Source organism: Parasteatoda tepidariorum, chromosome 5 (assembly GCF_982258835.1).
Source record: "Parasteatoda tepidariorum strain Cologne lab strain chromosome 5, Ptep-v5.0, whole genome shotgun sequence".
NCBI classification, from domain to species: domain Eukaryota; kingdom Metazoa; phylum Arthropoda; class Arachnida; order Araneae; family Theridiidae; genus Parasteatoda; species Parasteatoda tepidariorum.
Genome location: NC_141759.1, coordinates 87,399,681 through 87,425,145, shown reverse-complemented (window position 1 = coordinate 87,425,145; position 25,465 = coordinate 87,399,681). Strand labels below are relative to the sequence as shown.

At 29.9% G+C, this 25,465-nt stretch overlaps 1 protein-coding gene across 6 annotated transcripts in view; it reads right to left on the bottom strand.

The window, feature by feature from the left end:
• Window positions 1–24,491, bottom strand: part of LOC107453639 (major facilitator superfamily domain-containing protein 12) — a 56,228-nt gene extending 31,737 nt beyond the window's left edge. For 2 of the 6 annotated variants that reach the window (XM_043049920.3, XM_087164455.1), the window contains exon 1: window positions 14,696–14,896. The gene's annotated coding sequence lies outside the window, so the exon portion shown is untranslated. Of the gene's footprint in view, window positions 1–6,416; window positions 6,533–8,832; window positions 9,110–14,695; window positions 14,897–24,076 lie in introns of those variants that run through there. The other 4 variants (XM_087164453.1, XM_087164454.1, XM_043049921.3 and 1 more) reach the window with 4 other exon arrangements.
• Between the last annotated feature and the right edge of the window lie 974 nt (window positions 24,492–25,465).

The following is a 25,465-nucleotide window of genomic DNA, read 5'->3' as shown; positions in this document are numbered from 1 at the left end:
TTTTGCACCTCTACAAATATTGTCGAATTCATGCACAATGGATTCCCTCACACGTAGATATATCAGGCAATGAAATGACATATATTCTAGCCAAGGCAGGTGCAGCAGAGGCCACTGCGCCTCCAGTGCTCTTCTCCATTGCTAAAGCCAAAAATAAATCAGCATGACTCACTCCACCCAGTCACAATTGGTACCAGACCGGGTAGCTGTTTGACAGCTGATAAAGACCGTCAGTCTCAAACTGCCATCACACGTCTCGGCTGTGGACACCTGAAATCACTGAGGTACTCTGGAGGAGAAAAGTGTTTTGCCCTCTGTACTGTACCAAGTGCAGTGCTCTTCGGCCCAGGCCAGTGGCGTAGCGAGGGGTGGGCAAGGGGAGGCATCATGCCCCGGGCGCTACTCACAAAGGGGCGCCAAATGGTCCGCAAAACAAAAAATTGCTGGATAATTTTTTTTTTTATTATAATTGATTTCTGGAAAATATATTTTAAATTAGTGCCAGTGTAATATAATAAATGTTAATTCATAAATATTACTCATAATATTTAATTCATATTAAATATATTTCAATATTTAATTCACGTCCTTGTCATCGCGCTCTGCTTAGAATAAAAATGAAATGTTATTAAATGTTGTATATAAATTTAATGTCAGCATAAATTATATTGTATATTTCATTATGTTATTACCTTTCAAGTTCAAGGCATTCTTGGTAAGTAGTAAATCAAATAAGATTACTTACTACATCTATTCGACGATTTTATTATTAAGTGAATAGAGCATGAAAAAATTTGTTAACAGGAAAATTTGTTGTTCTCATATTTGTCACCACAAATGAATTCATTCACCTTCTGGCGTCCCGCAGTGGACTGATCGTTAAGACACGGTTCCCAGCAGATCATCGAAGTCAAGCATCACTGGCTGCTGTCAGTGTGCGGGTGGGTGACACACTTGGATCAGTCTGCGCAGGGACCGAGGGTGTGCGGTATGGGTCCTCGTTAAACTGTGCTACCGTAAAGTGCTCGACTTCTCGTGCAGGTCGCTGGGCTACCGAAGCGGGGGTACCATCCCCTCCGCAGAGGATCAAAATTGTGATGGCATGTCTTCGGATCATCCTCAGGGATGTTTCCCAGACCGTCGCCAATAGCCCATTGTGCAGCTCTAGTGCGACGTAAATGAACTACAACAACAAAATCATCTTCTGGCATCTACAGTTCGAAATCAACTAATAAACGATATCAAAAGAAATAAATATTGTGGACTTTTGTTTAATTCAACGCCTGATATCTCTCATCGAGAACAAATGTCCCAAGTCGCTAGGTATGTAGATGCTGATTTTATCAATAAAAAAGTTTCCATCAAAGAATCTTTTTTGAGTTTTATTGAAATACATGCTAAAGATGCAACCTCGATCGAAAATACAATTTTAGAGAAATTAAATTACGATGAAATTTCATTAACAAACTGCAGATCACAATTTTGCGATAATGCTGCCGTGATGGCAGGTCACACATCTGAAGCGCGATGGAGCGCCAGAATACAAGCTTTTATCGTTATCATCTATGGGCTATAGAATATAAAAGAACTAATAGAAAAATTAGCAGAGCACACTACCACTACAAGTGACAACAGAAGTGAAGCTACAATTCTGTTACAAAATATACTAACCTTTAGTTTTATAACTTTAGTTCATTTCTGGTACGAAATCTTAAGAAGGATTGATCGTGTGCAGCTCAGATTACAAGATTCTAGAATGAATTTTAGAGAAGTGTTTCATGATCTTGAATCATTAGCGACTGAACTAGCCGAAATTTGAGACGAGCTCTGTAAAGTGGCAATAGAAAAAGCAGAGTCTCTTTGTGAAAAATGGGATATGGATACAACAATACCTGCCTGGAGAATTGGCTATGGTGGTCATTTAGCAGAAAGTGAAATTTCCCCGCGTTATGGAAAGCACTTTTGATCGTCTCCAACAAGAAATGTGTAAACGATTAAGTGACTTTAATTTCAAATTTGGATTTCTACTAGACGTTGAAAATTTATTAAACAAGGATAATGTTGATAACGACATTGAAAAAAAAATTGTAAAAATCCGGGTGAATTTTATAATACAGATTTCAATGTAATAGAACTTTTTATCGAAGTATATGACAGCAAAATGTTACTCCGCAGTAGAAAAGAAATTAAACCTAAAACTCCATTATAATTTCTTACTTTTATAATCAATCTCGAATGGAGAAGATATTTTTCCAAATCTGAGAGCGGCATTTCAAATACTCCTGACTATCTCAGTATCAATTGCTAGCTGCGAACGTTCATTCAGCAAATTAAAATTAATTTTGACAGATCGCCTAAATGACATAGCATTAAGTGTGGGAAGAGAAAAATTTTAAATGATCAATTTTGATGATATTATTGATACATTTACTTCATCAAAAACACGGAAAATTTAGACATAGTAATTAGTTTTATTAATGTATTATAATCATATGATTATTAAATATATGTATCTCCTTAGAGATAATAAATACTTACTTTTTTATTGTTTTAAAACTGCGTGTTTCTAAAATATTTCTTTATAAATATGTAAAATAAATAATAGATATCTTTGAACTAATTCAAAATCTAGTCTTGTTCTCTCAACTACATTTTTTGTCTCAAATTTAAAGCCTAGCTTGAGTCAATGACTTTATTTATTTTACTTTGTTTATTTATTTATTTGCGAGTATATTTTACATATAATACTCGTATTATATGGTTTTCGAATGAGGGGGGGAGCGCTAAAAGGGTATTGTGCCCCGGGCGCGAGTTAAGCTCGCTACGCCACTGGCCCAGGCATCCCCTGAACATCTACTGGACTGCCTCGGTCATTTAAAACAAGACCTTATAGAAAGACCCTTACTTGTTTTAGACTTTTTGAAGGTGAACAAACTCATGGACCTTGCCTAGCTAGGCTAGAAATGGGGATTTGAAAGAAGAAGAAGTTTTAGCAGAAAACAAATTCACTTAACTTTACAAGCATGCTATGTTGCTACCCAAAAAATAAACGAAAATATAGCCCAAATAAGGGATAACAGTCAAAATATGACAAACCTTACGCTGTATTTATGTTGTGATACTAATTTTCTTAAAATTATTTAATGCTCACGACCTTCAAGAATTTCATAGATTACATAAAACTATCATTAATAGTAAAATTAAGTGTAAATTTAAACTCAAATCGCAATAATAAAACTTAGAGTATTTTTTTACTTTACCTTATTCTTAACAATAATAAAAAAAATTAAGTCATAATAATAATAAGGAATATAAAGCCTGTTCACATAACGCTTCATAAACGTAACATCCTGATATTGAAAGAATTTATATTATTTCCGGTTCCATCCAAAATATTGAATTGATTTCCGAAAACTTAATCCGAGCTCAATCCGAAAACAAAAATACGACTCTAGATAATAACAGAAAATATAAAATCTAATATTATATAGCATCAAAATCAATTCAAAATAATATTACGGCGAAAGCTAGATAAAATGTTAGTTAGTATAGAATGTCCCGTTATATAGTGAAGAGAAAACAACGACCTTTTGTATCTTACTAATATTCGAAAGTTATGTCTTTAACGTTTGATTTTGTTGGTTTTCCAATGTTATCTAATATTATGTGTTTTTGGGGAGTCGTATTATTTAGTAGTAAAATCTTTAAGCAAATTTTTTAACACGATTTAAAAGAACGTGTTTCTATATGCAAAAAATGAAAAAGGGGTAGCTCAAGCTTTCATTATTAGGTTTTATTTAGCAGAAACAAGATGATTTTGTCTACCGTATCATTAATATTATGTTTAAGTCAGAAACCAACGCACAATCCTCATAAAACGAAAAGAAATAGCCATAATTGTGACTTAGTTTATTAACTTTCCCTGTAGGGAGGGCAGACTTTATTGATGGAGCCCAGTAACCGGCACTAACTTTAATAAATTGTAATATTAGATCTTATTTTAAGAAGTGATTATTTTTAGCAATTATTATAATATATTTGTTCGATTTAACCATTAGCTATTCAAACTTTTCACTTAGACAAATTTGAACTGAAACTTTCACTTGGCTCATAGACGGAAGGATTATTAGATATCCATGTTTATAGAGTGTATTTATTCTAAGAGCTATAAGTCTACATTGAAAAGATGTATGAACAATATATTATATGACAAAAGTACGTTGATTAGATTATTTGATCATATTTAGAAAAGAATTATAAAAAGACATTACGTACCAACTTTTCGTTAAGTTCTCCAAATCTAATTTCATAGCAATATAAACTTTAGTACCATTTAAGTGTTTTTATTTGTTTATTATTCTTGTACGTCAATCTTTAACACTTTCACGATGAAATTGATAAGAATTCTACGTCTTAGGACGAAGTTTGCGTTTTCTTTAAATCAACTCTACTGTAAAAAAACAATTTTTTATATTTCCTTTTTGTAATTTTCCTTGTACTTGTTTTCGGAGTTTTAATATTTGTTTTGTTTAATTTTACAAATCTCTGCCTATGTTTGTTATTGGCACATTACAAACTTTCAGAAAGGAATGTACCCTCCAACTACTCTGGAATTTTCGAATATTCAAATAATATATATTTTTTAATGGTAGTAATGAGAGTGCAATAATTTTCCAGTTATTTAAAGTGTTATGAAGGAATGTAAGGTTTTTATTGTTTGTGAATTGATAAGATTTTTTTACTCACGTGGGTTTTGATTCTCACTTTCGTAAAAACAACGATATCCCGGTCAAACAAAAGTAAAATCTATTTGATATTTTTCATGCAGATAAAATTTAAATCCCAACCACATATGTCATATTTATTGTTTATGAATCACAACGTATAATCTGCAGAAAGATAAAGTAAATAGATAAACAAAAGTAAGATTAATTTATCTTCGAACAAAATTAAAATTTTTGTTTTCTTTTTTCAACAATAAAAATCATGCGGCCGGTGATTAGATTTTAAATCGATCAGTGTTTTATGAAATCTAAAATTTTTTGATTTCTGTTTCATATACCAAATGAAATATTTCGTCTAGTTCCCAGAAAAAAAGATAGAAAATTGATATAAAAATTGATAAATAGATTACATTTTATGTATATAACCACGTGTTAGTCATAGAATAGTCATATTCGTGTTTTATGGAGTTTTTAGAACGGCAGCATATTGAATCAGTAGTTTATAAGAAAACTACATTAAAAAAAGATACTTGAAAACTTTATGATGCATTTATGTAATTTATTTTTAGATGTTTTACAAATCCTCGGGCGGTAGTCTAGTAACAGATACTTTATTAAAAATTACACTGACTCATCAGTTCAAAACAATAAAGTTATAGCAATAAAAAGTCGAATTAAACGTAATATTTTTAAAAGTTTAATGTACAATATTTTACTTGCTGATTTTCATGTTTAAACTATTTTAGTGCATTGCGAAGAATCATCTGATTTTATTAGTTTCATAAGGAAATGGTAATTATGTTGTCCTTCTGAGAAACTTTAGAATTGGTTTTTAAAAAACTTCATTTTGTGAAATTTCTAGATTTAAAATAATTTGTTAACAAAATGTTTTGTTTCTTTAAAAAAAAAAAAAAAAAAAAAAAAAAAAAAAACTGAAAATTGGATAATTGACTCAGAAATTATAAATTTTTTTCTTTTTTTTTTGCTGAAATAAATTGTTTTTAAACATGAAGGAAAATTTTAACAACAAAATTTTCAGAAAAACTTCATGTTAAAGTATATATAGTAACAAGGGAAACAAAATAACAACAACTAAAAGTTTTGCAGATAAGTGCTGTAGATTTTGAAAAAAAAATGAAGCTTTGTGCAAATTAGATCTAGAGGAGTAAAGAAAGCTCCAACCAATAATCAGAGATTTATTTACTTGGTAAAACTGATAGCAAAAATGCATAGAATAAAGAAGAAGGAAAATAATTAGCGAATTTTGACACAAACGAATTCACTTAACATTAACAGCATACGTAGGTATGATTTAAGTAGCAAAATTAATGAAAATTATAATTTAACCATAATTACATAATTTCACCTATTTATAAATTAATATTTACAAAAGCTTAAGTTTTTATTGAGGGATTTTATGTAATGCCTTTCTGAAATTTCCGATCATTTAATTATAGTTTATTATTTCCAAACTTGATGGGCATGTAAAATGTGAGACTCGTTTTTTTTTTCCTCTTAAGAACTATTTCTATTCTATAAAAACAAAAATGTTTATTAAAAAAAGAAACTAATGTTATTTTAAATATAGGAATCGCAAAACAAAATGATGAAAAATTTTAAGTTGAATGTTTGTTTAAATAATCTCATATTGCCACTGCAAACTTTAAAAACTGAAATAAAATCAACACTAACCAGATCAGACCTCACCTAATTATTTATCATTGCCCATAAACAATCACTATGTTTGGATTTCATAGTTTGTACTGATTTTAGAGATTAGAGATAAAAACTTAGCATTTGGTTTTATTTTCTGATTATAAGTTAAGGAAATTATGAAATTAGAAATAACATTGCGTGGTTCCGCAAAAGGAGTGAACCGGTCAACGAGTCACGTGATAGGGTTGTTGGTATCCATGTGAAAAGCATCTTGAGCAGTCGTCTAATGCAGTGCTCCCCAACCTTTATATCATCGCGCACGGGTCAACGTTTGATAATTTTATCGCGACCCGCTACGTTGATTGCTTTTATTTAATAATTTTAATTAAATCATATCGAAACATGCTTTCAAAATCAAATACACTAACATGAAGGTTATTGGTGCAGCTTTATGTGACGTCACTCAGCTCCAGGTTAAACTCCCGTCCATGGAAAGTCGTACATACTCGAAAGAAACAGTAAATAAAATAGTTTAATGTTCCTTGTTCGACCCAGTATCATTTGATCCACGGACCGGTATCAATCCGTGGACCGGGAGTTGAGGACCACTGGAATGCATCGTGAGCATTATAAGTCTATGGTTTTAATTGTTGACGAGGGTATAGGCCATAATCTGGAAATTGCTAAAATTTTTTATTCCAGCTTTGTGGCTCAACTATGGCTTGAGATCACTCCACGATTACTAGAACTTGTGTTTAGTCATTTGTGCAGCATTTCTACTCTGCATTAAAAGAAAAAAATAAAAAAAAAAAATCATTGGTACATCCCTTTCATGGGCCATTTATTTCTAGTAAAGGTAAATTAAAGTATTTTTTTAATTGAAATTGTTTTAAGAATAGTAATTGATATTAGAAAGAAAAAACCCATTTAGTTTATAAAAAGGTAATTTTTTTGGTGGTAAATATATTCAACACGACCATATATTACTTATTGACTTTTATTTTTCTTAATTTATAAAATAAATTTTATAAATGTTACAAATTTCAAAAAGAATTATGTATTTTATAACTTTTATACGTTTTTTTAAACTAACAAATGGTTACCAATTTTATTCAAACGGACTTCAAGAAAGCTGAAGTTATTAACAAATGGAAACCTAAATTAAAAGTGGTGGGAAGTATACTTCCCACGGTCTTCGAAAGGGTTAACGTTCATAACGAACGTTAAGTATCAATAAATTTTTTCTTCTCTCGTACTCCTTTCGCTTGTTGAGTACCCGAAAAATATTGTGCAGTACGTAGTAAAGTTCTTTTGAGATTCGTGGAAATAACGATAAAACTTGTAGAATTCCCCGTTTTTTTAAAAAATAAAATAAAATTAATAATCAGAGATCGAAAGAAGGAATTCTGTGTAAGCAATGACGTCATTTGAGTTTTTGATAAAGATGGATTGCAGTAAGAATGTTCTATTTGATTGTTATGTTAAGAAATATCTTCGATTCATAAATCCTTTTCTTAAATATAAAAATAGTTCAAAATATTGTGTTCCAGTTGCTATCCGCTAGGTACAGTCGTGACCTGGCATTCGGTATTTTTCGACACTTGTGTGCCAACACCAAGGAAACAAAACGTCGAATTAGACTCAATTCAACTCGTTTACCCCCTGACATGAAAAGTATCACTTACTTAGAATAAATTGTTTGGGATTTAGCGCTTTTACAAAATAGATAATGTCGAATGTGATTTGGTCCTTAAAAATGTTGCAAAAGCATATATTTAGGTCATAATATAACTACTTATGTTATTAATATAAAATATAATTTGATGAAAACAAATTTCTTCGTTTCCATCGAAATAAATTTAAAAAATGAAATAATTGTGTTATCAGTTTTGGAGGAACGCGAGAGCGAGACAAGCGTTCTGGCAGTTAACCCTTTAACGGGCCCTTTATTTCTAGTAAAGGTAAATTAAAGCATTTTTGGAATTGAAATTGTTTTAAGAACAGTAATTGATATTAAAAAAAACTCATTTAGTTTATAAAAATGCCATTTTTTTGGTGGTAAATATATTTAACATGGCCTATTAGGAACTTACTGACTTTTATTTTTCTTTATTTATAAAATAAATTCCTTAAATGCTACAAACTTCAAAAGGAATTATGTATTTTATAACTTTTATACGTTTTTTAAGAGTGACAAATGGTTACCAATTTTATTCAAACTCACTTCAAGAAAGCTGAAGTTATTGAAAAATGGAAACCTAAATTAAAAGTGGTAAAACGTGGTGGTAAGTATACTTACCACGGCCTTCAAAAGGGTTAAAAAGTTAATTTTTTTTATTTCGTTAAATTCCACTTAAATTTTAAACTCTTACTTTAAATTTCACTTCGTTTCATCATAGTATTGATTTTATTTAAAATCTATGCATATTAAATATAGTTAAAATGTACTTACTGTAATTATGAAGTGATGAAAACTACTCTGTCTTTAAATCTAATCAACTTTCAACTGCAATATACTTTCTATACGCACATATAATCACAAAACTAAGAACTATATATTCGCAAAAACTAAGAACATAACAAAATTTATACCACAAAACGTACTTTAGGTTTTCTATCGAAAAATAAACACTTTAAACATAGCCTGAAAAAGTTTCGTTCTTAGTGGAATATTATTGACTTATCTCTTACAGTTGCTGAAACCAATCCACTTTGATCAAGTTGAGATTGCTTTCAACGAGTATGATAATTATTCAGGCCCATGATTACAACTCTAGTCTCTTTCGAGATTGGAATTTCAGTCATGCTTTCACCGAATTTTTGCTGATAAATAGGTGAAAATGATAACACATTTTATGTTAGTACACGATTTTTAAGGGAGAAAGTGATGTTTTGTGTAGGAATTGATAATGTATTGTAGTTAAAACGTGGAGCATTGATAAATAAAATAGATAATAGCGAACTCTCTGTTCTAGACAGAATATTCGAATGGGTGTCAAAGTACGCGCTCATGTTACCAATTGTTTTGTAATTCTAAAATGAATATGGTTTAAAAAAAAAAAAGGAAATATGAATTTCTTACCAGGATTAAAACTGAACTTATGCTTAAAATCGAAAATATTTTACCATCGATGGTGAAAATCAGCAACAATAATTTCGAGATTAATTAAGAATCCGAATGTTGGTAAAAATAAATAATAATAAAAAATTATTTCATGTGTATTGAGCTTGATTCTTAAACTCAGACCTAAGTACAATGAAACAAAAAAAAAAAAAAATTAATAAAATAACACTCTGGATCGCCCCAGATGCAGACTCCCTACTAGATGGCTCTACGACATCAAAAATGATTGGAAAACTCTAAAGATTAGAAATTGGAAGGGAGTTGCCATGGATAGGATGTGCTGGCGTTTGTCAGGTGTTGAGGCAGCCAAGGAACGCAAGGGGCTGTTGCGCTGACAAAGAAGAACACTTAGGATAATTTTAGCTATCTAATAATCGGATTTGCATGAATTAAGGTTTGTTTGATTTGTTCATTTACGTCGCACTAGAGCTTCACAATGGGCTATTGCCGACGGTCTGGGAAACATCCCTGAGGATGATCCGAAGACATGCCATCACAATTTTGATCCTCTGCAGAGGGGATGGCACCCCGCTTCGGTAGCCCGACGACCTGCACGCGAAGTCGAGCACTTCACGGTATAACAGTTTAACGTGGACCAATACCGCACACCCTCGGTCCCTACGCAGACTGATCCAAGTGGTCACCCACCCGCACACTGACCGCAGGCAGTGATGCTTGACTTCGGTGATCTGCTGGGAACCGTGTCTTAACCATCAGTCCACTGCGGGACCATGAATTAAGGGCCAATTGTAATGGTATATGAACAATAGAGAAATAAAAGAACATACAACATGCGAGTATGTTAAACATTGTTTTTCCTTAAAAAAAATAATAAAAAAAACGTCTAATGCTCGTTCGCCTCCCAAAGATGAGACCCGGGTGAGAATCCCAGAGATGGCTGTTCGATACGAGTTCTGCACTTGTCTCGCACCGACCTTAGTTCTGGGGTAAAGTATCCACAGTGGTAGACGGATATGGGTTAGAATCTCTTTGTCGTCAGGCTAAACATGGGAGGTTTTCGTGCTCTCCATGCAAATGCGAGTTAGTTCCATCAAAAGTCCTCCATGTCGGCAACTTTCTCCCAATGCTTGACCAAGGAGTTTCCTAGGTCTTCTGGATCGGGTTCAAAATTGCACAGCTACGGAGTTGAACATTGGTAGTAGTAAACTCAAACGTTGTGAAATCAGACTTTAAAGTTTACTCACTCTGTGTTAAGTTGTTTGCCTTTTTTGCAAGTTGTTTATTTAACCAATAGCTCTCAAATAATGAACATAAAAGATTTTTTTTTTTTTTTTTAATTTCTATCAACATTAAATAACGTTTTCTCAAAACAATATTCCCCCTACTCACATGTTGCATATTCAATTATTTTTCCAATTTTATACTGATTTGGCTAAGCATTTAGAATATTCTGTTGGATAGAGGAAAAAAATAGAAAATTAAAAAAGAAGGAAACAAAAATAAGATAAGTTGAATTACTTTTGATCTATAATGAGCGGATTCTTGAGCATTAACATGAAATTAGTCATGTAATGTGTTATGTAATGTAATTAGTTATGTAATTTATTAAATTGGTTATAAGTTTTCAAATTGTGAGACTGTGAATCAGACTGTGGAGTTCACATGCTCTGTGCTAACAAAACCTTGCTTTGACAGTTAAATTTAAGAAGATTCATAATTCACCAAATCCTTTACATCTTAAGAAGTTTCAAGGATTTGGTGGAATATACCGAAAGTAAAATTAATATCGATTTCATCAGTCAGTTTATGGAGAGAAAATACGCTAAAGGGTGAAATACATATTTTTTTATTTTAAAAACTTGTAGTTACCCTTATAAGTAATTAAGATAAAAAAAATTTATGGGAAGTTTTTGTATTTTTATTGACTTATTTTATTTTGCACACTATGAATTGTATCTCTACCTCGCTGCAAAATTTTGATGAACTGGCAATTTTATTCTTTTATACTAAATATCAATTTTAGTAAACAATTTTTTAAAAAATATCTTACAGTGACATCTTCTCAAAGACATTAAAAAGCATTCCGGTGCTTAAGTTACTAAAGTTTTAACCAATTTGTGTTAATTCTTTATCAACAACTTAAGTTTTAAAAAATGTTTAAATAAGAAAAACGCATGCATAAAATAATGCTAATATAAATAATAGAGCAATTTTTTATCAATTATAAAATCAGTAAATGTTCATCGATGACATCTTTATTTTGTTTCATTTATTAATTCATTCATTTTTTAGAGAAACTCACGATCAGGAGATTGATTTGTTGCGCCTTATTATTTTATCACTAGCATTAAACAAGGTGAATAAAAGTTTAGAATATTTTGAGCAAAGTTTAGAATATTTTGGAAAAAGTTTAATAAATTCTAATGAACAATTCATAATTTAAAAATTAAACATAACTTTGAAGTATATGTTTTTCGGATAAATAAACGTATTATATTTTAATTCGAATCTTTTAATTTTGCTCCAATTTTTTCATTGAGAAATTGCTTTGTATATCATAGTTCAAGAATTTCTTACTTACAAATATGTACACACAAAATAGCTTAACTATTTAATAATATAAATTCAAAGTATAACTTTCCTAAACAGTTCATATATTACAAGTGTAATTAAATTAAAATTATAAATTGTTAGTAATTTCAGTAAATAGGCGCATTTATATTGCATTACATATTTGTATTTCTTAATTGAGCAATAATTTTTTTTAGCAAAAATTTATTCATTCTGCTTATAAGTACAGCTAATAAAATCAGTTATTTCAATCTGTTACTAAGCAAATTATGATGAATAATTTTGAGTTGAATGTTTGTTTAAATAAACTAATACTGCCACTGTAAACTTTAAAAAGTGAAATAAAATAAACACCAATCAGATCAGATCCCATCTAATTACTTAAATAATTCATTGGTCATAAACAATCACTATGTTTGGATATCGTAATTTGTACTGATTTTAGAGATCAGAGAAAAAAACTTAGCTGTTTGTTTCTTTGTCTGATTATAAATTAAGGAAATTATGTAATGCAGTGTCGTGTAGTGCATCGTGAGCATTTTAAGTCTATGGTTTATGAGGGGATTGACTATAATCTGGAAATTGCTACGATTTTTTATTCCTATTTGTAGCTCAACCATGGCATGAGACCACTCCACGATAACTAGAACTTATGTTTGGTCATTTGTGCAGAATTTCTATTCAGTATTTAAAAAATTTTCATTGTTACCGAACGTTCGTTATTCGAACGCCCTCGTTCGCTAAGTACCTGCAAAATATTCGGCAGAACGTAGTACATTTCTTTTTAGATTCGTGGAAATAACCATAAAACTTGTAGAATTTCCTCGTTCATTTATTATTTTTTTTAAAATAAAATTAATAATCAAAAAATCGAAAGAAGGAATCCTATGTAAACGACGTCTGACTCATTAAAAAAGATGGATTTCAAAAAGAATGTTCTGTTTAATTGTTATGTTCAGTGGCGTACGCAGAATTTTTTCAAGGGGGGTGTTCATAATTTTCTGAAACTACTAAAAGAAATTCGAATCTGTTATAAAGCACTATTATTTCCCTAATTTAGACAGCTAGACAATTTTGACTTTTTATTTAGACAACATTGTTTAGTTAAATTTTGATTTGATTTTTTAAGTTTAAGAACATAATGTAATATTTTCTGAAAAAAGTTTAATATGTCATATGGGTGGAAAGCAACACTTTGAGGGCCACTTCCACATTCATCAGATTTTGTTATGCTAGAAACATTTTCTTCAACGGAAGTATCACATTTCTGTACAACAGAAAAACTTACATTGGTACTAGATGCTGTCACCTCACTAATTTCAGATCGTGATTTTTTCTCGAAATAATTAAAAATTAAAAATTGTTAAATCCTAAAGATCCAAGAACAGCAAATATATGTATATATTGGCACAGAAATATCCGCTGTGCTACGATCTCAAAGTTTCGAGCTGGAATGAATAACTTCAACGAGCACAGTATCTCTGGTATTGTTACTGATTTCTTCACTAGTCGAAATATTGGCGACGACGGGTTCGGCGATTGAATGAACTTTTTGTTAAGACAAAACAAAACAGATTTAGCGACAAGTTCCGAAAGAAAAGCGGCAGAGATAAGTCTGACTAACTAACTCCACTGTACTCCGTTCCCCTTTTTATATAATTTTTCACCGCGTCTCCACAATTCTCGAATTGTCTCAAAGACGACAGAACGTCTAGGATTCCAGAATCATCGCGTAAAGACCTCGCGAATGACAGCCAGTCTCGAAAACTATACTGGCAGGACAGAAAGTAACCAGTTCATAACAGTATCACGTGAATTTGGTTTCAAAAGTACAACCCTATTATAGTAAATGTTTTTTCAGTATTCTGAGAAATACCTTGAGAAAAAAAAAAGTAGGCATAAGGTTAATAAAAATATATAGTCTTAAAAAATAGTAGCTCGCATAATTTCTACTAAAATTTTTATTTTTGCCATTTTGTCTGAGCTCAAGGGGGGTGTTTAAACCCCTAAACCCCTCCCTTGCGTACGCCACTGGTTATGTTAAGAAATATCGTCAATCTATAAATTATTTTCTTAAATACAAAAATAGTTCAAAAATATCGTGTTCCAGTTGCTATCTGCTAGGTGCAGCTGCAACTAGGCATCCGGTATTTTTCGACACTTGTGTGCCAACACCAAAGAAATTAAAGGTATAACATCAGCATATCAACCTCAATTTCCAACTCGTTTTCCCTCTAACATAAAAAGCATCATTTTCAATAAATTGGTTAGGTCGCTTTAACAAAATTGATAATTTTGAATGTGATTCAGTTTTTAAAAATGCTGCAAGTGCATATATTTCTGTCATAATTTAACTGCTTTTGTTATTAATATAAATACAATTTAATGAAAACAAATGTCTTTTTTTCATCGAAATACATTTGAAAATTGAAATAATTGAGTTATCAGTTTTTTCTTTATGCAAGACGTACGCGAGAGCTAAACAAGAGTTTTGTCAGTTAAAAAGTTACTTTTTTTAAAATTTATCTAGTTAGATGTTTTTATTTTTATTTATTTCGTTTTAAAATTTTGCTTTACGGCATTTTCTCACTTTGTTTTTATCACAGTCTTGTTTTAATTTAGAATCTATGCATATTAAATATGGTAATAATATACTTACTGTAATTATGAACTGGTTATGAAAACTATTTTGTCTCCAAGTCTAATCAACTTTCACCTTGAATATACTTTCTATGCACACATATAGTCACAAAACTAAGAACATAACAAAATTTATGTCACAAAACATACTCTAGGTTTCCCATCGAAAAAAAAACACTTTAAACACAACACCACGGAATTTTTGCTGATAAATAGGTGAAAATGATAACACATTTTATGTTAGTATACACAATTTTTAAAGGAGAAAGTAACATTTTGTGCAGGAACTGATAATGTTCTGTAGTTCAAATGTGCCGCATTGATAACTAAAATAGATAATCGTGAACTCTCTGACTCAGACTGAATATTCATATCGGAGTCAAAGTACGCGCACGTGTCACCAATTGTTATATAACTCTAAAGTGAATATAATTTAAAAAAATTAGAAAAAATCGAACTTTTTACCAGGAATAAAACTGCATCTAGATGCTTAAAATAAAATAAATATTTTATTATCGTTTGTGAAAATCGGCACCAAATGATTTCGAGAATGCTTAAGAATCAGAATATTGGTAAAATAAATAAATAACCCTTCTCAAACTCAGACCTAAAGCACAATAAAAAAATAAAATAAAATAAAGTAACGCTTTGAATAATTTTAGCTATCGAATAATTGGATTTGAGTGATGGGTCAAATGTAATGGTAAAAGAATAATAGAGAAATAAAAGAACATACAACATGCGAGTATGCAAAACACTGTTTTTTTTTAAAAACGTCTAATGCTCGCTCGCCTCAAAAAGATGTGATCCGGGAGTGAATCCCAGTGATGGCTGGTGATACGAATTCCGCACTTGGCTCGCAACGACCACAGTGCTGACGTAAAATATCCACAGTGGTAGACGGATCATGGGTTATAATTCCCTTGTCATCAGGCTAACAGTGGGAGGTTTTCATGCTCTCCATGTAACGCAAATGAGGATTAGTTCCATCAAACAGTTCCAAATGAAGACAAATTTCTCCCAATGCTTGATCCCGGAGTTCCTTTGTCTTCTGGATCGGGTTCAAAATTGCACAGCTACGGAGTTTAACTCAAAACTGAGTCGGCTGTTTAACGATGGTTATTAAATAATGTTTGAGAAGATTCATTCTTCCAATATGCATTGATGAAAATGCTGCTTGCCTTTTTTGCAAGTTGTTTATTTAACCAATAGCTCTTAAATAATGAATATAAAAGATTTTTTTTTTAAATTTCTATCAACATTAAATAACGTTTTCTCAAAACAATATTCCCCCTACTCGCATATTGCATATTCAATTATTTTTCCAATTTTAAACTGATTTGGTCAAGCATTTAGAATTTTCTGTTAGATAGAGGAAAAGAATAGAAAATTAAAAAAGAAGGTTGTTGTAGTTGTAGTTAATTTACGTCGCACTAGAGCTGCACAATGGGCTATTGGCGACGGTCTGGGAAACATCCCTGAGGATGATCCGAAGACAAGCCATCACAATTTTGATCCTCTGCAGAGGGGATGGTACCCCTGTTTCGGTAGCCCAACGACCTGCACGCGAAGTCGAACACTTTACGGTAGAACAGTTTAACGAGGACCAATACCGCACACCCTCGGTCCCAACGCAGACTGATCCAAGTGGTCACCCACCCGCACTTTTTATTTTGTTTCATTTATTTATTCATTTATTTTTTAGAGAAATTCATGATCAGGAGACTTCATTTCACCTTTATTATTTCATAATTACTGAATGATATGACTTAATTTATGTTTTTTAAACTTTTTAATATATTTTTAAAAAAGGACTTATCCTTTTTTTAAGTGGTAACTAAACTTTTGTAAAATTTTTCACTTTTGAAGCATTTATATGCCGAAAATAATATCTGTACCTTTATAATGGTGTCGAAACTTCAAAATTGACTTTATGAAAATTAAGCGGACATTAGAAAGTTTTATTTAAAAAATTATGAAATTTTACACAGTTTACAGAAAAGTTAGTCTGTCAGTTATCAGATTTTGTTATCAATTATATTACAAAATCAGACACGAAAACGTATTTTCTCTCAATAAATGTACCTTTTTTCGGAAGATTTTGGTTCTTATCATCAAAATGGGAGGACAGTTTAGAAAATATGAACCAAAAAGTTTACTCAAGAGAATGACTGGAAAATTTGGGCTTCTTAATTTTTCCTCATTTTAGAAAATGGAAAAACTTTTGCACTCAATTAGAATTTTTGTTTATCAAAAGATATTTCCTTATAAGTCCATACAAATAGTTTTTATTATTTTGTCTAATAATTATCAAAAAATATTCTAAAATGCAATCTATTCAGATTTTTAGATTATTTTTAACTACGCCATTTTAAATAAAGAATTCGAAATTCGAGTGACTTTTGATGATGTCTTGAACAAAACGTTTCCTCTCTTTTGTTTCAGATACCTCACATTACCTCAAACAAAAATACCCTTGAAACATATTTCCAAATAGAAAAAAAAAATTTTCTTAACGTTCCGAACTTAAGTATCAAAGTGTCTAAAAAAAGTTTGGTACTAACAGACACATAATATTGAGCAAAGTTCAAAAAAAAAAAAAAAAAAAAAAAAAAATCAGACAATTTTTTTTTAATAGCTATTTTAATCTTAATCATACCGAATGGTTAAAATATGATTAAAACCAAAAACCTATTAAATTGAGAAAATTATTTAATTCATTGTCAAAGTTATGTGTCACGTTTTTGTTTTATATTTAACAGCAATTACTTGTCTCCTTTACATACATATTTATTTTGTTTAGCTGAAATATTAATTGAATGAATTTACACTTCATTACGTACCAAATAGAGTGCTTTTGGCTATAGTTTATTAATGTCCGACAAAGCCAATAAACAAAAACTCAAGCAGCATTTTCTCACTGTGTACAAAACTTACAGTGTTTTTAGTTAAGTACATGATTTAGTTTTCGCACTTTTCCCTTAAAACGATTAACTAAAACATTCTATAATGTGTATAAAATAGTATGGAAATTATTTTTCCCAAAAATACATGAAAATTAATTTTTGCCGTAAATATCCAAGTTTTGTATAATTACCAGATTCATTTAAAAACTTTTTTTAAATAACTTTTAAAAATTTTTTTTTGAGTTTTTTCAAGAAGTATATCCAAGAAGTTTCTAGAAATATGAACACATATCAACCATTTAAAATGATTCGCTATGATTTACTTTGTAACACTTTTTACATTGTAACTTTTACATTGTTACTTTTTACATTGTAACTATATATATATATATATATATATATATATATATATATATATATATATATATATATATATATATATATATATATATATATATATATATATATAAGTTCAAAATGAAGAATAAAACAAAGAAAAATTATAGACATATGAAAAAAAGGGGGGGGGGAAATAATAAGTAAAAAAATACAAACAACAGTTTAAAAAAAAATTGAAAAAAAATAAAACTTATTGTTTTTCTTAACTTTCTTCCTGTTTTCTTGTATTTATTAATTTATATATATATATATATATATATATATATATATATATATATATTATAAAGGAATAAATTAGGATAAATTAAGCTTACTCTTGGTTATCTAATTACATAATCTTTACAAAGATTATACTTTATGATTCATAAGCAATAAGTATGGCATGGGTGATCTACTTTTAAATTTAATCTGTATGAGAAATATCACATTTTACTTTTGTTTGAACAGGGTATCATTGTTTTTAAGAAAATGAGAATGAAACCCACGTGAGTAAAAAATCTTATTAATTATTAACAAATTAAATAATTGAAAAATAATTCTTATTATCCTTATTAAATTATTTCTGCACAATGCATATAAAATCGTACAAGTGTGATTCGCCAAAAACTTGACATTTTCAAATAAGTAATTCTTAAAATCTAAAATTAATTTGAAAAATCTATTTCATATTTACTCTTTATAAAGCTTTTAACAAGAGAAAAATAGAGGGAACTCATTTAACAATGCTGCCTGTTAAGTCTATCTAATGGCTATATATATATATATATATATACTTGATGTGGTTAACTGTTAACATTTTCAAGCACTATGAAAGGAGGTGAATTTAAATCAGTGATGATTAAATATTAAAAAGAGCTGGATTAACAATAATGCATTAAAGTGAAACACGCAACGAGCAAATATATATTTTTTGGAAAATTTATTTTTGTATTTAAAGCTGTTGATAAATTCAAGCGTTCGAATATAAGTTTTGGTTCCAGTAAATTTGATTGACTACCTTTACAAAATAAGGTTTACCTAAAATGACCGACAATTTTTAAAAAATAAAATAAAAATAAAATTGAAAGCGATACAAACGTATAGTTTTCTACGCTTTTCTAAGTAAACTATGTTTTTTTCTCATCTTGTTTTAAAATCAGTTAAAAGGTTTGCCAACAGATGACGCTGCCAAATGAAAAAAAAAAAGTATAAAACAACGTTTTCAACCAGAGCCGGCTTATGCATGTCGCGGCCCCTAGGCAATGCTCGTCTCGCCCCCCCCCCTACCGTCTTCTAACTTCCTACTATATTTTTTCGCTAACACAACACTTTTTTCATAATTACGCTGTTTTTTACTACATAGGTATATTATCATATTATTCAATAAAAACATTGAATCAAACGAAAAGAATATAAGTAATTAATATATGCATTAAAAAAAAATCATACAATAAGCTTAAATATTAACTCTTCTAACTTTTTTTGTTACAAAATCGTTCAAGACATCCTGAAAGTTAACCTTTTCCAATACATCATTTTCAATTGCCATTATGGCCAATGAATTTAAACGGTTTTGAGACATAGTTGAACAAAGACAGTTTTTAATTAATTTCAATTTGGAAAAGTTTCGTTCACCAGTGGCGTTTGTAATCATTAGACTTCCATATATTTGCAAAGCTGTCATTACATTCGAGAAAGTTGATTGTGCCATGTTACCAATAATCAGTTTGTAAGACTCTTCGGCAGGCACAATTTTTTTCCGGCGTCTTCTAATTGTAAGATGAAGTATTTATACTGCACCATTTCGTCTATAAACTGATAAAACTTACGTATAGTAATTTTAACTTCAGTTTACACTACACGGATTTTTACTCGTCGTTTCAACGATTTTCTCGAAGCCCGAAGCACTTCTGCAGTCTTTATAAATAAATATCCAATACTTAGCTCTAAATTCGTAAGTTTTGAAACACAAACTGTAAAACTCTCTTTTCATTCACAGCCGTAAAACTCGCAAACAAATTGCACGAAGTGAAAATTCAAGGATTACATTAAAAATGTTTAAAAAATGTTGTCTATGACACAATACAACGTATGTATTTAGTGGATCGGGGAATTCCCCAGTCATGCGACGAAAGAACCAGTACTGCCAACCTTATTTTTACATACTCTTTGGTAGCTTGGCCATAGAATATACATACCTATGGTAGGTACCAGAACAGTAAGTGTGCATTCACAACGTAGAATTTTGCGCGTTTTTCAAGCGTGTTGTGTTAAAAAAGCTGCTCTTGCTGTATAGTCATCTGATTAGTCGACGTTAAAATTAAGCGATAAAATTGCTTGCGATTATATTACTGCGTTATATATGAACTAACTACCATAATATTAATATCTAATTTGGAATGCGTTCAGAAATGTACTAAAATAGCGTCGATGTAATGTACAGAGCAAGACAATCGTCATTGAAATTTCGAATTAAATTTTTACTGTTTAAGAAACATTGTCAATTTTTTTCTCTGTAGCACAGGGCCCCTGAACGTGGCGGGGCCCCTAGGCAGTTGCCTACAGTGCCTAATGGATAAAACGGTCTTGTTTTCAACACACTTACAACTAGGACTGGGCTATAAATCGATATATCGCGACATATCGATTTAACGCCTATATCGGCAAACCGATACAGCGACTTTCATTCCAAGCGATGCATCAGAAATCTGATTTAAGCCGTCGAGTGAAGAAGACGATATAACGATATAGCGATACACGCAAGGACTTTCTCTTACGTTCCGATGCCAACTCGCGCTGTGGAAGACGATATTGTTTCGTTATGTTGAGACGGCCTTGACTGATGAGCGGTAGAATCAGAATCACTTTTGAGACCTTATATCGTTATATCACATGTTCGTTTTCGCAACTTCGCGATTTGAAATCGTTTCTTGTAGATTATTTTCAATGGGATTAACTTCGTGATCGCCGTCGTAACCTTGTTCTGAACGCAATCTATTATTGAAAAGAATTTATAAAGAAAAGTTTCTTCATTAATTAGGTAAGTTTTTTATTTATTTTCTGACAAAACTTTTTTATATTTTTAAATGTGAAAATTATCGGAAATCTAATTTAAGGCACCCATAAGGAATTAAATTACAAAGTAAATAAATTTGTTAGGTTATTTTTTTACTTTCTTTTAATTTATTAAAAACCTTTCGGATAAAACTTCTAATAATTTAATGGGCTTCTATTACTGATTTTAAATTTATAAATATTGAGTTGTTTTTATTTTTAGAAATAAAGTTAAAACAAAACTTATTTTTTGGACATAAGTCAATAAACTTTATTTGTTCAAAAGAATTTGAAAAGTTTGCGAATTTTATTCATTTCTTTTTTTTTTTTTTATCAATTACTACTTCGTTTTATTAGAGAGTAAAATCATTATTTTTTTTTAATTTTCGTTTTATATTATTAGTTAATTAGCTAAATATATTACCGAATATCACAATTCTTTTGTTTTTATTTTTAAGAATTTAATTAAGAAACTTTGCCTTACTTTGTTTTTCGTTCATAATTCGGTCATTATTTAATTTAATTTAATTATTTATATGAAATAATAATAAAAATAGTGTTTAAGAAGCATTTTTTTTTCTAAAATTTATTTAGCTCTTTGTTTTAAGCATACAAATAATTTTTTAACGAACTTATTTTTTAAATTTTGTTCCTATGCTGTTAGGTAAATATATTGATAAATTTCACTTTTATTTATTTTTTTATTTTTAAACTAAGAAATCTTTTGTTATTTGCGTGATCATTTTTAGAAAATATAACAAAACTTGTGTTTACTTCTTCATTAAGAATTTGAACATTACGATCGAACTTAATAATTCTGTAATTATTTACGCATAATAGTACAAGCAAATATTGATTTGCTAAAAAAAGTTTCTTTTTCAAAAAAAAAAAATATATTTTTAACACTTTGTTTTAAGTGTATAATGAATTTCTTAACAAGCTTTTTTTTAATTTTTTAAATTTTCTTTCAATAATTTCAGCCAGATATCTTTATAAAATTCCCTTTTTATTTTTAAACTGAGAAATCTTTCAGAAAACGAAAATTTTAAGAAATTATTACAAATCTTATGTTTACTTTTTAGTTTAAAATTCGAACATTTTTAATTTTAAACTTCGGCTTTTAGTCAATCTAACTTTTATTTTAATTAAAATATATTTTGAAATTTTAAAATCAGCTTTTTTTTAATAACAATATTTTTTTTCATTAAGGGTGTTTTAGGAGTTAACTTAAATTAAGACTGCTTATACCTTATAAACGATAAAGAAGTGCAAATATTTTATTCTGTATCTACACACATTTTTTCAATAAATATTTTAAGTAAAATTTGTACATCTTAGTCAATTTATTTAATATCTTTCTTTAGCAAAACATATATATTTTCAAATTTATAAATTGATTTAAATCAATATGCGTATGAAGTCTTGATAGAAATCTGACTTTCTGTGCCTTAAAGTAAATGAAATTCAAAAATACTATATCGCGATACATCGCTATATCGCGATGCAAAACTCACGATATATCACGATATATAATTTCTAATATCGCCCAGTCCTACTTACAACTGAATGAAATGATTTTAGGAAAAGTCATCTATTGAGGAGCTCACCCTGTGCTGTTTAACAAAGAGTAAATGTTATATGTAAAATTTATTTTTGTTTCAGTTATAAATTTTTATATTTAATTTGCAATAATGTTAATAAAAACAATATAAGTTTTGACTTGATTTAGTTGTGTATATGGGTCTGTATAGTTAAAAAAGCATGCGTGCAACACTTCAGGAAGTATTGAAAGTGATTCAATCCCTAGTAATAGTGGGCTGAGAAAAAAACTACTAGATTAACTATTACACTTTAACCCCATACCCTGCCAGAGAGGCAGAACGGCACTAGTGCGTATTAGTGTAAAAAAAGGAGCATTCGCTTAATTGAAATGGGTATTTTTTTTGTTACTAACCATATTACTTTTTTTAAATTAATAGTAATCGTATAATTTCAGTTTTTAATATGTATTTTACGAATTAAATAATTATTTTACTTATTTAATTCGTAATATTTTATATTATTTATTATATTATATTATATTTTTTTTTTAAAAAATGGAAGCATTCTTAAAATTGGAGACTTCCATATGCGTTAACATCTCTCAACTTGAAATATTTTGTGATAAAAGGGGGAAAAAAAGAAATTTTATTTTATTTAAGACAGAAATTGCGCTGTACTATAAATTATGTAGCTATATATGTAAAAAAATCATTATTAGACATCGCGCTGTTAGATAAACAAAATTAAAGATGAATGGTTGTCATGGTAATAGAAAATATTAAATGGCAGCTGAATAATATAGATGGATGATTTTGATCGTATATTAAAAATCTGATTTGTAGTGCATTCTACAATAAATAAATAAATAAAAGAGAGGGAGATTGTGGTGGTGAAGGGGGGTTAAGATATTTAAATTGTTTTCCTCAATTTAAAAGAAGAAGTTACAAAATCAATGAAGATACAAATAAATTCTTTCCTTTTTTTTTTGTTTATCCAAAAATGTTTTTTTTTCAGTTCACGCTCAGTAAAAAAAAAAAAAAAAATTCCTAAGTTGATTTTTAATAAGTTCAGCATAATTGATATTAAAGTTTTATTCGCGACCCTCTACTTAAAAATGAGTATTTGTTTATTAGCTTTTAAGCACAATATAGTGTTTAGATTGCGGTAAACTCAAATTTACTCAATGTAATTGAATTTAACGGCTATATAAACTAAGTTAGACGAGGAATACAAAAAGAAAAAGGTGGGAAAATGTAACATTTTAGAATTGTGGATCTTGCAATTTACCCGAAAAACATAGAACTAAAAAAAAAACATAAAACTTAATGAGATAAACAAATATGTTGGGAAACATATGTTTTATAGTGATTTTCAAAATAATAAATAAAATACTCTGCTCCGTAAGAAAAAACTAAACTTAAAAATTTCATCTAGAAGAAGTAATTCACTCTTAATATTAAGTATCGTCTTTACATTTAACTAACGAAACAAGCAAAAACATTCTTAAATTAGACACCTACTTTTATTTTTAGCTTGATGACGAACACCTCTGAATGTTTCGATTTCGTGCTTATGCGCTTTTCAGCCATCAGGAAGGTCTGTTAATGTCACATGAATGAATTACAACTTAGTCAGAAGTCACGTGACTGTTCAACGTCATGAAAAACTTCATTGTTTGGCGTATAAACAAAAGCATATTCTGATATCGTTTTCTTTTCTTTTGTGAGAAAGACGATTTTAAAGCCGATCAATACACTCATCCTTTGGGAATTCTTTTAGAAATTTACAAAACGCCATAGATGAAAACGGCTGACTACTGAATAAATATGAAATTATGTTTTTTTTTTATATTGTAGGTTTCTCAATTACATCCCATTTGTATTTTTGTGATTAGAAATTGTGAGTGTTCTCATTTTTTCATCATTTACGCATTGTGGAATGAGAAAAACAATGGTGGACATTTGGGACCCGCAATTGGGGAAGGTAGAAGAGGGAACAAGAATAAGAAGAATCTTAAATATTTATAAACACACAAATGAGGTATTGTTTTCAATGAAATATTTTACACGGAATCGAATGGAACAAATACCAAGTCGAAAGTACTATTAGTTACGAAGTTATTTTGGTTTAAAGCATAGAAGTTCAGTTCTGTGTTTTGTACTTTATTTACGCATCAAACATTTCATTTTATTTTATTTTATAACCGACGTTGAACAGCTTACTAAATTCTGAGTTCACAACTTTCAATAATTAACTCCGTAGCCTTGTAATTTTAAACCCAGACCAGAAGACAAGGGAACTCCTGAATCAAGCACTAGAAAAAACTAGTTTTCGTGGAGGACTTTTTTGATCTAACTAACTCTTATTTGCGTTAAGTGGAGAGGAAAACCACGCAAACCTCTCACGGTTAGCCTGACGGCAAGGGGACTCTAACCCATGATCCGTCTACCACTGAGGATTTTTTACGTCAGCACTGCGGTTAATGCGAGCCAATAGAAGAATTCGTATTATTTAGTCACCGCTGGGATTTGAACCTGGGTTACTACATTGGGAGGAGCCACAAACATTGCCAGCTAGGCAAATGAGAAATTGTTTCTATTAAATTTTTTACGTTAATTCGAAGGAAATCAAAATAAAGTCTAGCAGACTTTCACCTTAAAAGATGTTTTTACGTAAAACAAGCGTAGTTTTCTTCGTATACATATTTTAGACGTTTGAGATTGCTATGTAGACAAATAAAACAATATTTCTCTCTCGATATTTTAACGCTAAATCTAATAAAATCAAAATAAAGACTAACTAACTATTTCGAAGTTATAAGGAAGCTTAAACTTCGTATAATATTAAACTTCCTAAGCTCAAACTTCGTTCAAAAGAGAATAAATCAAAAATTATAATTATCATAGATA